At 27.3% G+C, this 10,897-nt stretch overlaps 1 protein-coding gene across 1 annotated transcript in view; it reads right to left on the reverse strand.

Annotated features, from left to right (window-relative positions):
- The window catches only part of LOC143910667 (uncharacterized), a 384,446-nt gene that overhangs the window by 312,184 nt on the left and 61,365 nt on the right, over positions 1–10,897 (reverse strand). The gene's annotated exons all lie outside the window — the stretch shown is intronic.

Consider the following 10,897-nt stretch of genomic DNA (forward strand, 5'->3'; position numbering starts at 1 on the left):
TAGTAAAAACGCACTTCAAAATTGGGTATACTATTGCTTATTTATTATCGATTTGACGGTAATTGAATATGCATTGCTTGTGATCACAGTCGCGAATCGTATCAATAGTGTTACCACACATTTAAAATATTTCAATTTTGCTGAAAAATTTGAATCAGCCGAATACTTAGACACCAATATATGTCTGGGAATATATGATAATGTCCATCATCAAAAAGCAATATTCCAATTGTATAATTTTTCGAATAATAATAGACAAAACATGTATAGACTTTCAAGTACTTATAAAAAAATAATCGGAAATATTGATTTAATAAATATCTTATTTGGTTTTCAAGTAAGTAATAATACATATTTAATTGTAAAACAAATAAAAGTAAATAAAGGTACATGTTTCCCATAGATGATTTTTATAATGACTTTCTGCTGCATGGGTATTTTATCGGGACTGAATAGTACCATACAATTCCACGTTTTGGAAAAATATAGCGTAAGTTGTGTAACATTTTCGTATCCATACTTATTTATATTCATTAATATTATATTTATGAAATATTGTGATCAACAGGAAGCGTTAGCTGTGTTTGTTCTTATCAACTGGTGTCTACACATTTGCATGATATTGGTGACCATATTTGGCACATCAGCTTATTTAAATAGGGAGTCTGATAACCTCATCATTTTAGTCAACAAATTAATCATAAACAAATATATAGGTAATTTTACATTGAATTAAAAATATACAATCTTAAATCCTTGAGATAATAAAATTTTTAATGTAAAATTATATAAAAGTAACGTAATCCAAATTTTCCAGATATGAATATTCCTGATCTCACACAATTTGCAAGATTATTGAAAAATAGCTCAATACATTTATCGGCCTTTAATTTCTTTACGATCGATTTTAGCTTGGCTTATAATTTCGTAGGAACAGTTGCTACTTATGTAATCATACTCTATCAAGTTAAATCAATTTAATCTCATGTTATTATATTTAACATAAAAGTACTTAATAAATAAAATACAATTTCATTTCACACAATGCGCTTTATTGTTTAGCAAATATGTATTACGTAAACAATAGTATAACACCACACCAATATAATTAGTTATCATCAAAATCACACTCAAAATTAACACCAATTAAGGACGACTGCGTGTTGCATCATTTTGCATCAAAATTATACTATAAGATATAAAAGCTCCAACCAAACTTGCGATAAAAGATGCATCATAGGTGAAAAAGTTGCAAGCTGTTATCTTTAACGATCTACAGCGAACTAAGCATGAGAACCGTTCCACCAATCGTTTTTGAGATTCATCTGTCGATTACCAATCAATATTGTTTTTTAACCATGCAATGATTACAAAAAACACCCAATTATGTATATTACCTGAATTTGGATGGATTGCCATTTTATCTAAAGTATTTGTGGTCATGGATGTTTTATTCTGAAGGGCACTACACATGAATGCTCCAAAAGTTGTCAACCAAAAACCCTTAATACTCCATACAAATGAGTTCCATAATAGTATACCAGTCTGTGTAAAATAAATTATAATTTTATATTCAAAATGAAAAATTATTAAAAATCACCCTATATATAAATATACCTCATCTTGTCCTTTGTAAAACAGCAAATAGTAATTAAAGATCGACAAAAGATTAGCGAATGATGAAATTGATATCAAAAATAACTGAAAAATCATACAAAATGTGTTATTAATGGCAAAATGAAATTTGTTTATTTTTTTCTATGTACTACATATTTCATACTGACGGGCACTCCGTAGCAATTGTGAAGGATGTATGTGTTGTCAGCAATCTTATCATATATTGTCATTAATTGGATGATGTAATATGCTTCAAACTTTTTTTTTAGAAATTTTGGAGACAACTTTCTCGTTTTAGGTTCAGCCCAAGAGAAATTGTTATTACTCGTCGATATATGTAGCACCGTTGCTGTTGAAAAGCTACCAATATCATCACATATAGCCTCAAGTTTAGCATTGACTCCATTCAATCTCATCCTTAATATATTGACATACAGAATGAATTCAATCAGTGTTACGTCAACAATGATTCCATGTATGTACCAGAAAACGTCATATCGGTTTACTTTAATAGTGATAATATCAAACACAGCAGTAAGTATAACTGTTATAGCAAGAAAAACGTGAGCCAAAATAGCATATATTCTCATCGATGGGTAAAATTTCGATTTGTTTATAACGAGTTCACTGTCCATAACATCCACATTCATCATAAACTTGGGCATTGCTTTTGATGTGAAGTTAGCTGATATCAAAATTGTACATATAGGAGCGAGCAAGGATGGAGTTATGATGATCAAATCAATGACTGCTTTCTCATATCCATGTTTGCCATACATTTGGAATCTATGTATAACCAAGTAAACTTCATAGTATATAAAAAAGATGCTAAGTAATAAAGAGTACACTTTCATAAGCATTCCCGTTGATGTTAGTTTTCCGTTTAATAAAAATACTTTCCGTAAACCAAGAACATAATATATGAAAAAGACAGGTACTAATGACCAATAAAAGTTGGGAGGTTCCTCCTGTTTGTGAGATTGTTGAGCTTTGTTATCTGCATTTTGTAATATGTCAGATGTTTTCGAAGACCGCATCTTACTTACAGCGAGTTCTACCACTCAATAATACTTTAGAACAATCGAGTTAATTGATTGGATAACCTTTTCATTTTATACCATTACCATATCGACTAGTTCAAACAAAGAAATACATATTGATTTGCTGTTATTTATAATGTGTTACATTAACGTAACATCCAATTGGCAAACATATTTATTTTTTCAACAGTCAATTTAATCAAATGATAGAAAAAACAATTTATTCAGCATTAACCTTTTTTTTAATTGTTTATTTTTCATTTCAACTTATATTTAAACATCAAAAGTTCATAATAAATGTACAATACACATTTATATACATATATGTAAAACACAAATATAAAATCAAATATGCATGAAATGTTATTTCAAAATATGTTGAATGTTTGCCATGCTATACATAAAAAAATATAAATAACAAATGGCAAATGAATGACTTAATATTCTTCTAATATTTTAATTAATGAATTTTTTTTAAATAATAATTAATTTTTATTATTGAAAACTCTAATTTATTATCTTACTTTCTTATACCATATTTTTAATCACACCTCATACATATTTAAATTTAATCACAATAAAATACACACCTAACATATACATATAATATATCATATTGAATTACAAGTTGAATGGTTATGGACAGTGAACTCTATTGTATGGTTAAATTGAATTGTATTAAAGCTGCATTTTATCGACTGAAATCTTCTGAAAAATAATTTTAAAAAATGTATAATATATTATATTATAATATATTATATTAGGTACATATTCAAGATCTTTTGGAACAATTACTTTCAACATTTAACTTTTATAGTAAATCTAAACAAAATTATTTGTGTGCATGTGTGTGTGTGTGTGTGTGTGTACGTTCATATGCATGTATATTGAATAATAAATTATAATATAATATAAATACCATACCTAAAATGAATAACGTATCTTTTTTTGCTTGCATTAATATAATTACATAAGAAACTAATGATCCAACAAATGACAACATGAATGAAAAATCGAATTCGAAAAAGTTACAAGCTGTTAGTTTTACAGATTTTGAATCGATTATTAATGAAAATCGTTCCAACAATTTTCTGCAACAGCTATCTAAAATTATCCAAATATTTTTTATTAGAAATTAAATAAAATATTCATATTTGAACGAGGAATAATACCTTTATGACATCCAAATATTAAATTATCCAGTATATGTCTGGTCTTGGAAATTTTCTGAATGAATTTTTCTACAGTTAATACAGTAAGGAACAATATCCATGAATTACGTAAACACCACATAAATAAATTGCCTGCTATGATATGTTTCTCCTAAAATAATTATAAATATAAAGAAAATAATATTTTAATTACTCTAAATTAAATAATTAAATCGGTTTATCACATCTCCATTAAAATCATTATAATGTATTAATGTGTTAGCGGCGGAGAGTAAATTAATAAAACAATTCACAGATGACATCAAAATCTGCCAAAAAAAAATTTATCATTTTATAAAAATTTGAAATGCTTGGTAAACATATTAAATTAATACTTACAACAATTCCAAAAGTAACATTTATGATATGAACACAGTCGGTTATTTTATCATAAGCCAACATTAATTGAAAAATTTGGCATTTTGGTTGCAGCTTTGATGATGTAATAGCTTTCACCGAAGCTGACATTTGTGAAATGTTATCTAGTACTTCAAATTCTTTTTTGAAAATATTATCAAGCAAAACATTAAGCTCTTCTGTTAGCTTCATAAGAACCGTCACATAAATCATAAATTCTATATTTGAGAAATCTATTATTATTCCCGAAAAATACCACAAATACATTGAATTTGTAAAACCCCACAAACAATAATCGAAAGCAATCTCTAAAATGGTTGATATTAAATATGCAATCACTAAAATCAGAAAATTTCGTCTTACTGACATATACAATTTATTTTTATCTATCCGTAGAATTTTATCCAAATCATCAATATTATTCACAAACTTTTCGATCCATTGTGGACATACAAAAACTGACACAAGTATTAAACTCAGAGACACAAACATGTTAATACCTAAAGTAAATACATCAAACACAGCCATCGCAAATGTCTTTGCTTGCAGAAACATCGAAAAACGTTCAATTTGTACAATTATATAAAAAATTAAATGAAGTAGGAATAATATCAAATAATATAGTTTCTCTTTAAATCCACTTGGGGAAATGCTATTTACCTTTTTTATACCTAACAAAAACTGAATCGGTGCGATTGCTTTCATGATATACAGTAACTCAAATCTTGGTTTTAGTTGCCTTGAATTCTGAAAATATGATTCAATACTTGTTTTGGGTGGCATTTTAGTGGACTGATCACCACAAATAAACCTTGAAATGTAAAAAATAAAAAATTAAATTTGATTTATGAAAACACGACAGTGAGAAAATTATATACAAATTAGCTTAATGGAAATGTAAATTTAAAATATAGTATTCGACACAAATTATAACTCATCGCTTTTGATGTGAGGCTATTTAGTTATTCTATCGATCTACATATGTGGATTAATTGCATCCAATTTAATCAATTAGATGTACAATGTTACAGTATATACAGGGCCGACGAGAGGGGAGAGGAGGGGGAGACGGGGTAAATTCCAGGGCCCTGACTATTCGAGTCATATCTGTTATATCATACTTCCTTAGGGCGAAATCACATAGCGCGATATGTGGTATGTGGAACGTCGACTAGTTCTCCTAAATTTCTTAATACCGCTATTGATCACTGTCAAGCAAGGATAAATACAGGATACAATTTTACCGAACACACCCAGGTGGTCTTTTTTTTGGACGTTTTGAAAGGACTATACCTTGTGCGCATTCCATGAACGCGACAATTTTTCTATATGTTTAAAACTATCTTAAAAAAAACCCACGTCCCACATTCACCGCTGTGTGATTTCGCCCTTATTCAATTATTTAAAAAAAAATAGCAAACAACATATACGTATTTTTATAATAATTCTGATAGATTTTTAGATGTACAAGTACTTGTACAAACATACAAATTAACAATTTTGGTGGGACAAGACGGGATAAAAATTATTCATTGATATGTGTTCGTATATAAATTTCGTATAAAAAAAAAAATATATATATATATATTTTTTTTTTTATATGAAATTTATATACGAACACATATCAATGAATAATTTTTATCCCGTCTTGTCCCACCAAAATTGTTAATTTGTATGTTTGTACACATATCAACTTAGGAACACCAATTCGATTTTTCTTATAGTACAGGGCCCAAAACCTAGAATCAGAAGGTTTGGTGGAGAACCAGTGGTGTCTATATTTAATGCTAATATTTTTATTCTGCATCTGATTTATACATATACCAAAAAAAAGAACGATAAGTTAAAGTTAAATTACATAAAAATTAATGTATCGTGCAATTGCTGATAGGAAAAGCATACCACAGAATATATTTTAGTGTTTTGAAATATGAAATCTAATTAGATGATATGTCGTAATTTACTGTATAATTTTCCATGAAACTAAATATTTCATTGTCTTCATTTGATTTAATTTTTAGCAATTCAACTGGTTTGCCAACTTGCATAAAAATTATAATGTAAGAAACCAATGCGCCCGTAATACAAGTAAGAAAAGAATAATCATAGTCGAAAAAATTGCAAGCTGTAATACGAATCTTACGGAAGTTTATCTGTAATGAAAACCTCTCCAAAAGTTTCAGATGCTTTTTATCTAAAAAAATTTAATTAATTAAATAAAATCTTTAATTCATATTTTCATTTAATATCAAAATGTGTACCGATATTTGACGTTAACGACAATGTATGCAGTAATTTTATTGTTTTTAAACCTTCCTTCAAAAACTTTTCTGTAATTATTGTTCCGGCTAATATAGGCCACATACATTGAATAGACCATGTGAACAAATTCAACTTTTTTCTCAAAGCATCCTGAATTAAAATAATTAAAATCATATACCTATTATTATCTCATTATTAAAAAAATATGTTAAATTTCATAGCAATGAAATTGATGAACGAATAAAAGTATTTACCTCTGACTTAACTTGTTGCAATCCAATAAATATATTAGCAGCTGCCAAAATACTGATGAAAACCTCAAAACCAGTGAGTAATATCTAGAATATAATCATATATAAATCATACACATTTTTTTTTTCTAAATTTATGTAAATACATATTAATTTTCAATACCGCAACACCAAAACTATTATTCAACATATGAACATTATCTGCAATCTTATCGTAGACCTTCATTAAATTAAGTATTTGTTCAGATATTAATTGTTGTTTATCATCTTGTACTTCAGACGAGCCTCGAATCCCACTAATTTTATTTTTTTCCATATGCAAATGTTTTAAAGTAGAAAAATCGCTGGTAAAAATATCATCAAAATTATATTCAATTGGAGATGATTGATAGTCAAAATTGATTTTCATTAAGTACTTGTTTAAGTACACAGTGCGTTTCTTCAACAAGTGAATGTATACCATGTATTCCAAGTTGGTAAAATTTATGATTATTAACATTATAACATACATATACAACGCAAATCCGTGATCTTGAAAATAATAATCTTCAATCAGCTGTATCGCAAATATGAAGATAAAAAAGAATACCACTATGAACATAGTTTTTCTTAGATTGGAATACATTTTATCTTTGTTTATTGAAAGTAATTCATCGATAGCTTCCAAATTTTCACAAAACTCTCTGATACAATGTGTACAATAATAAGATGAAAGAAATATGGTATAGAAACTTGTAAATGCCAATCCAAAACTTGAAGCGCAGTTAGCAATGGCAATGTAAAACAAATCTTTATGATATCTAATAAATTGCGCATATTCCAAATATCCAAAGAGTAGCATCAAAGCTATTGAAAATGATGCTATATAACATTTTTCTGCTGTTCCAATAGTTTCGTACTTGCCATTCACATATCTTACTTTCCTTAATCCGACGAGGCTTATGATTATAGTCAACGGCTGAATTGCATAAAGAAGTTGATTTTTACAAGCTTCATTTCGATTTGTAAATTCTTTCTTCTCCTTGGAGTTTTCTTCGAATATGAAAATTTCACCTTTTTCTGTATTCATTTTTATTTTAATAAGCGTGAAATGATATGAAAACAACAAACAGGTACCTACTGTAGTATTGATTGTTTGAAACGCTTATGGACTAATTACTTAGGCGTGAATAAGTTAACAGTTTTAATATTCGTATACACAAAATAATTTCATAATTTGTTTGGTTTGACTTTTCATTAATAAAACAATAATATGAATATTATGTATGGACTGTTATTTAAAATAAATTCAAATATGTATGTCAAGCATCTTCAAACCGTTAAAATTTGAGCAGTTTCATTAACAGTTTGAGTATTAAAATACTTTAATTAATCTGTTTGTAAGATGACGGCATGAAACCAACAACTTTACCAACTTGAAATAATATCACTGAATACGAAACTAATGCACTCGTCATGCATGTAAGAAAGAAATAATTGTAATCGAAGAAATTGCATGCTGTTATTCGAATTTTACGAAAACTTATTTGCAATGTAAATTTTTCCATTAGCCTCGTCAAATGATTTTCTGAAATAATAATAGTGTTCTATAAAATTTAAATTAAATATTAAATTTTAAAAATGATTTTTTTTACCTTTATTTAAATTTAAAATAATTATGCGAAGTGTTGTGATAATTAAAGAGCAGTGTTTCAGAAATCTTTCGGTCACAAAGGTACCGGCCAATATTGGCCAAATGCATTCCAAGCACCATATTGATAAATACACCAATTGCCGAGAATTTTTCTATTAAAGAACGTCAAAAAAGTCTTAAAATTTTTAGATAGATAATACAAAATTAACTGAAAATTATCTTACATTTTCATTGGTGCTTTGAAAAGCAATAATCACATTAACGGCAGTAAGAACGCTAATAAAACATTCTGCAGCTGTTAATAGAATCTAACAAAATAAAAGGTAATTAAATTTGATATATCAAAATATATTACATATCGTGACCCTGACTTGCAAAACTTGTAAAGCCAAATTTGCGTTTTGTTCAGGAGAGAATGATAAATCAACCTTTAATCAAATTTTAGCACGCTCATTTTATCTTATTGTTTTACTTACAGTTTCAAGATTTTACATTGGAAAAGCATTTGTATCAGTTCTTAATGAAAACTGGATTAACACGTTTTACAAGTTTTTATGTATGTACAATATGTACCATTATCCCATAGCAATTATTCAATAAATGAACATTATCAGCAATTTTATCATAAACCTTCATTAATTTCATTAGTTTTTCTTCAAAAATTTTATTTTCTTTCAGAATATCTAAATTTTTACTTGCAACACTTGAAAAATCTTTTGCAAGAAAATTATTATCAGTTTCGTACACTAATTCACACTTCATGTTTTCCAAAACGATGTTTATTTTAATAACTTTCATAGTTAACAAATGTATGTACACCATATACTCCACATTGGCAATATTGATAATTGTTATTATTAAATAAAACATATACAAACTAGCACCATGATCTTGAAAATATGCATCAGCAATCAACTGTAGACTTTTTATCGAAATGAAGATTACTAAAATGACGTTCAAAAATTTTCTCAATTTGCCAAAATCGTCTTTCATGTCTGCTGGCATTAATGTGTCGATAACCAGTAAATTTTCACAAAAAATTTTTATCCATTCTGAACAATAGTAACATGATACAAATATAAAAAAAAAACATGGAATTGCTAATGCGAAATTTGATAATAAATCGATTAATGCCAAATAAATTTCATTGTATCCGCAAAAGCTTTTGTATTGCACCCAAATATAAAAAAATAAGAGAAATGTTGAAAATAATGCAATATAAAGTTTATCTAATTTATCAATTGTTTCAAACTTTCCATTATAAAATTTAACTTTCTTCAATCCTACAAGAAAGCTTACTCGTATCACTGGTTGAATGGCATAGTATAACTTTTTACTATGTTCCGTTTCTATTCCATTGCTCTCCATATTAATAGTTTATATTACTATATATAAATATACAACTTTGTCAATTCTAAATAGTATAATTTCATTACCAACTATGCAAATAATTTCACTGGTAAAAATACCTCCTCTATATTTGATGAGGATGCAAGGAGGTATCTGCTTTGTATAAAATTATGTGTCTAAATTAATGAATAATCAATCATAATTAATTGAAATAAAAAAATGTTATATTAAAGGAAACCAATTATCCAAATTACTTAATTTAATCGTGTACACGCATAGAATAATAAGAAAAAGTCTATATACTTTCACCTTATTAATGCGTTATATAATTAATTACGTTTAAAATAAAAATAAAACTTAATCATTAATCTAAAGTATTTTCCCATTTCATATGTAAGCAGTGGTAAAGTTGTTGATTTCATGCCGTCATCTTTGAAACACTAACTAATTTTTCGAACCTAAAAATTGTTTGTTCTGTTTTCACCTATTATTGCGAAATCAAGCATTCTTTTCAATCTTTTCAGAGAATTGTTTTTCCTTAATTTTATTAGTGTCCTCTTTTATATCTTATCTATTATTTTTTTACTATTTTTCATTTCTATTTTATTATGTTTTTTGTCAAATGCGTCGTATGATTAACGGCATATTATTGTTTATTTAACTTTTATCTATTGATGGAGACACGTATTTTTATCATTTATTTTTGTCAATGTTAACATTTTCATTATACATTTTAACGTTTTAGAGCAGGCCTGGGCAAACTGCGGCCCGCGAGCAAAATTCAAAAAAGTTTACTATTTTCTGATCTAAAAAATATCGAAGGAGATATAAATTCAGATTATATATTTACAGTGGGATGCTGATTTAAGAGAATTATACCGTCATGAAGAAATTTGAAAAGTTTTACAACGCCCTAATACGGAAAAATTCGACAAACTTAGAGATTTTGCTCAAAAAATGCTGGTGGTTTTTTGATCAACCTACATATATGTATATGTAAACAAACATTTTCAATCGTGAATATTAATAAAAAATCATTACAATCAAGCATCACAGTTGAAAATTTACAAGCATTTTTAAGAATTTCAACTACAAAATTTCCCCTCGAAATTAAAAAAACTGTTAAACATGTAAAACAGTTTCATTCGTCAAATTAAATTATTTTTTTGTATGAAA

Source organism: Arctopsyche grandis, chromosome 4 (assembly GCF_051622035.1).
Source record: "Arctopsyche grandis isolate Sample6627 chromosome 4, ASM5162203v2, whole genome shotgun sequence".
NCBI classification, from domain to species: Eukaryota; Metazoa; Arthropoda; class Insecta; order Trichoptera; family Hydropsychidae; genus Arctopsyche; species Arctopsyche grandis.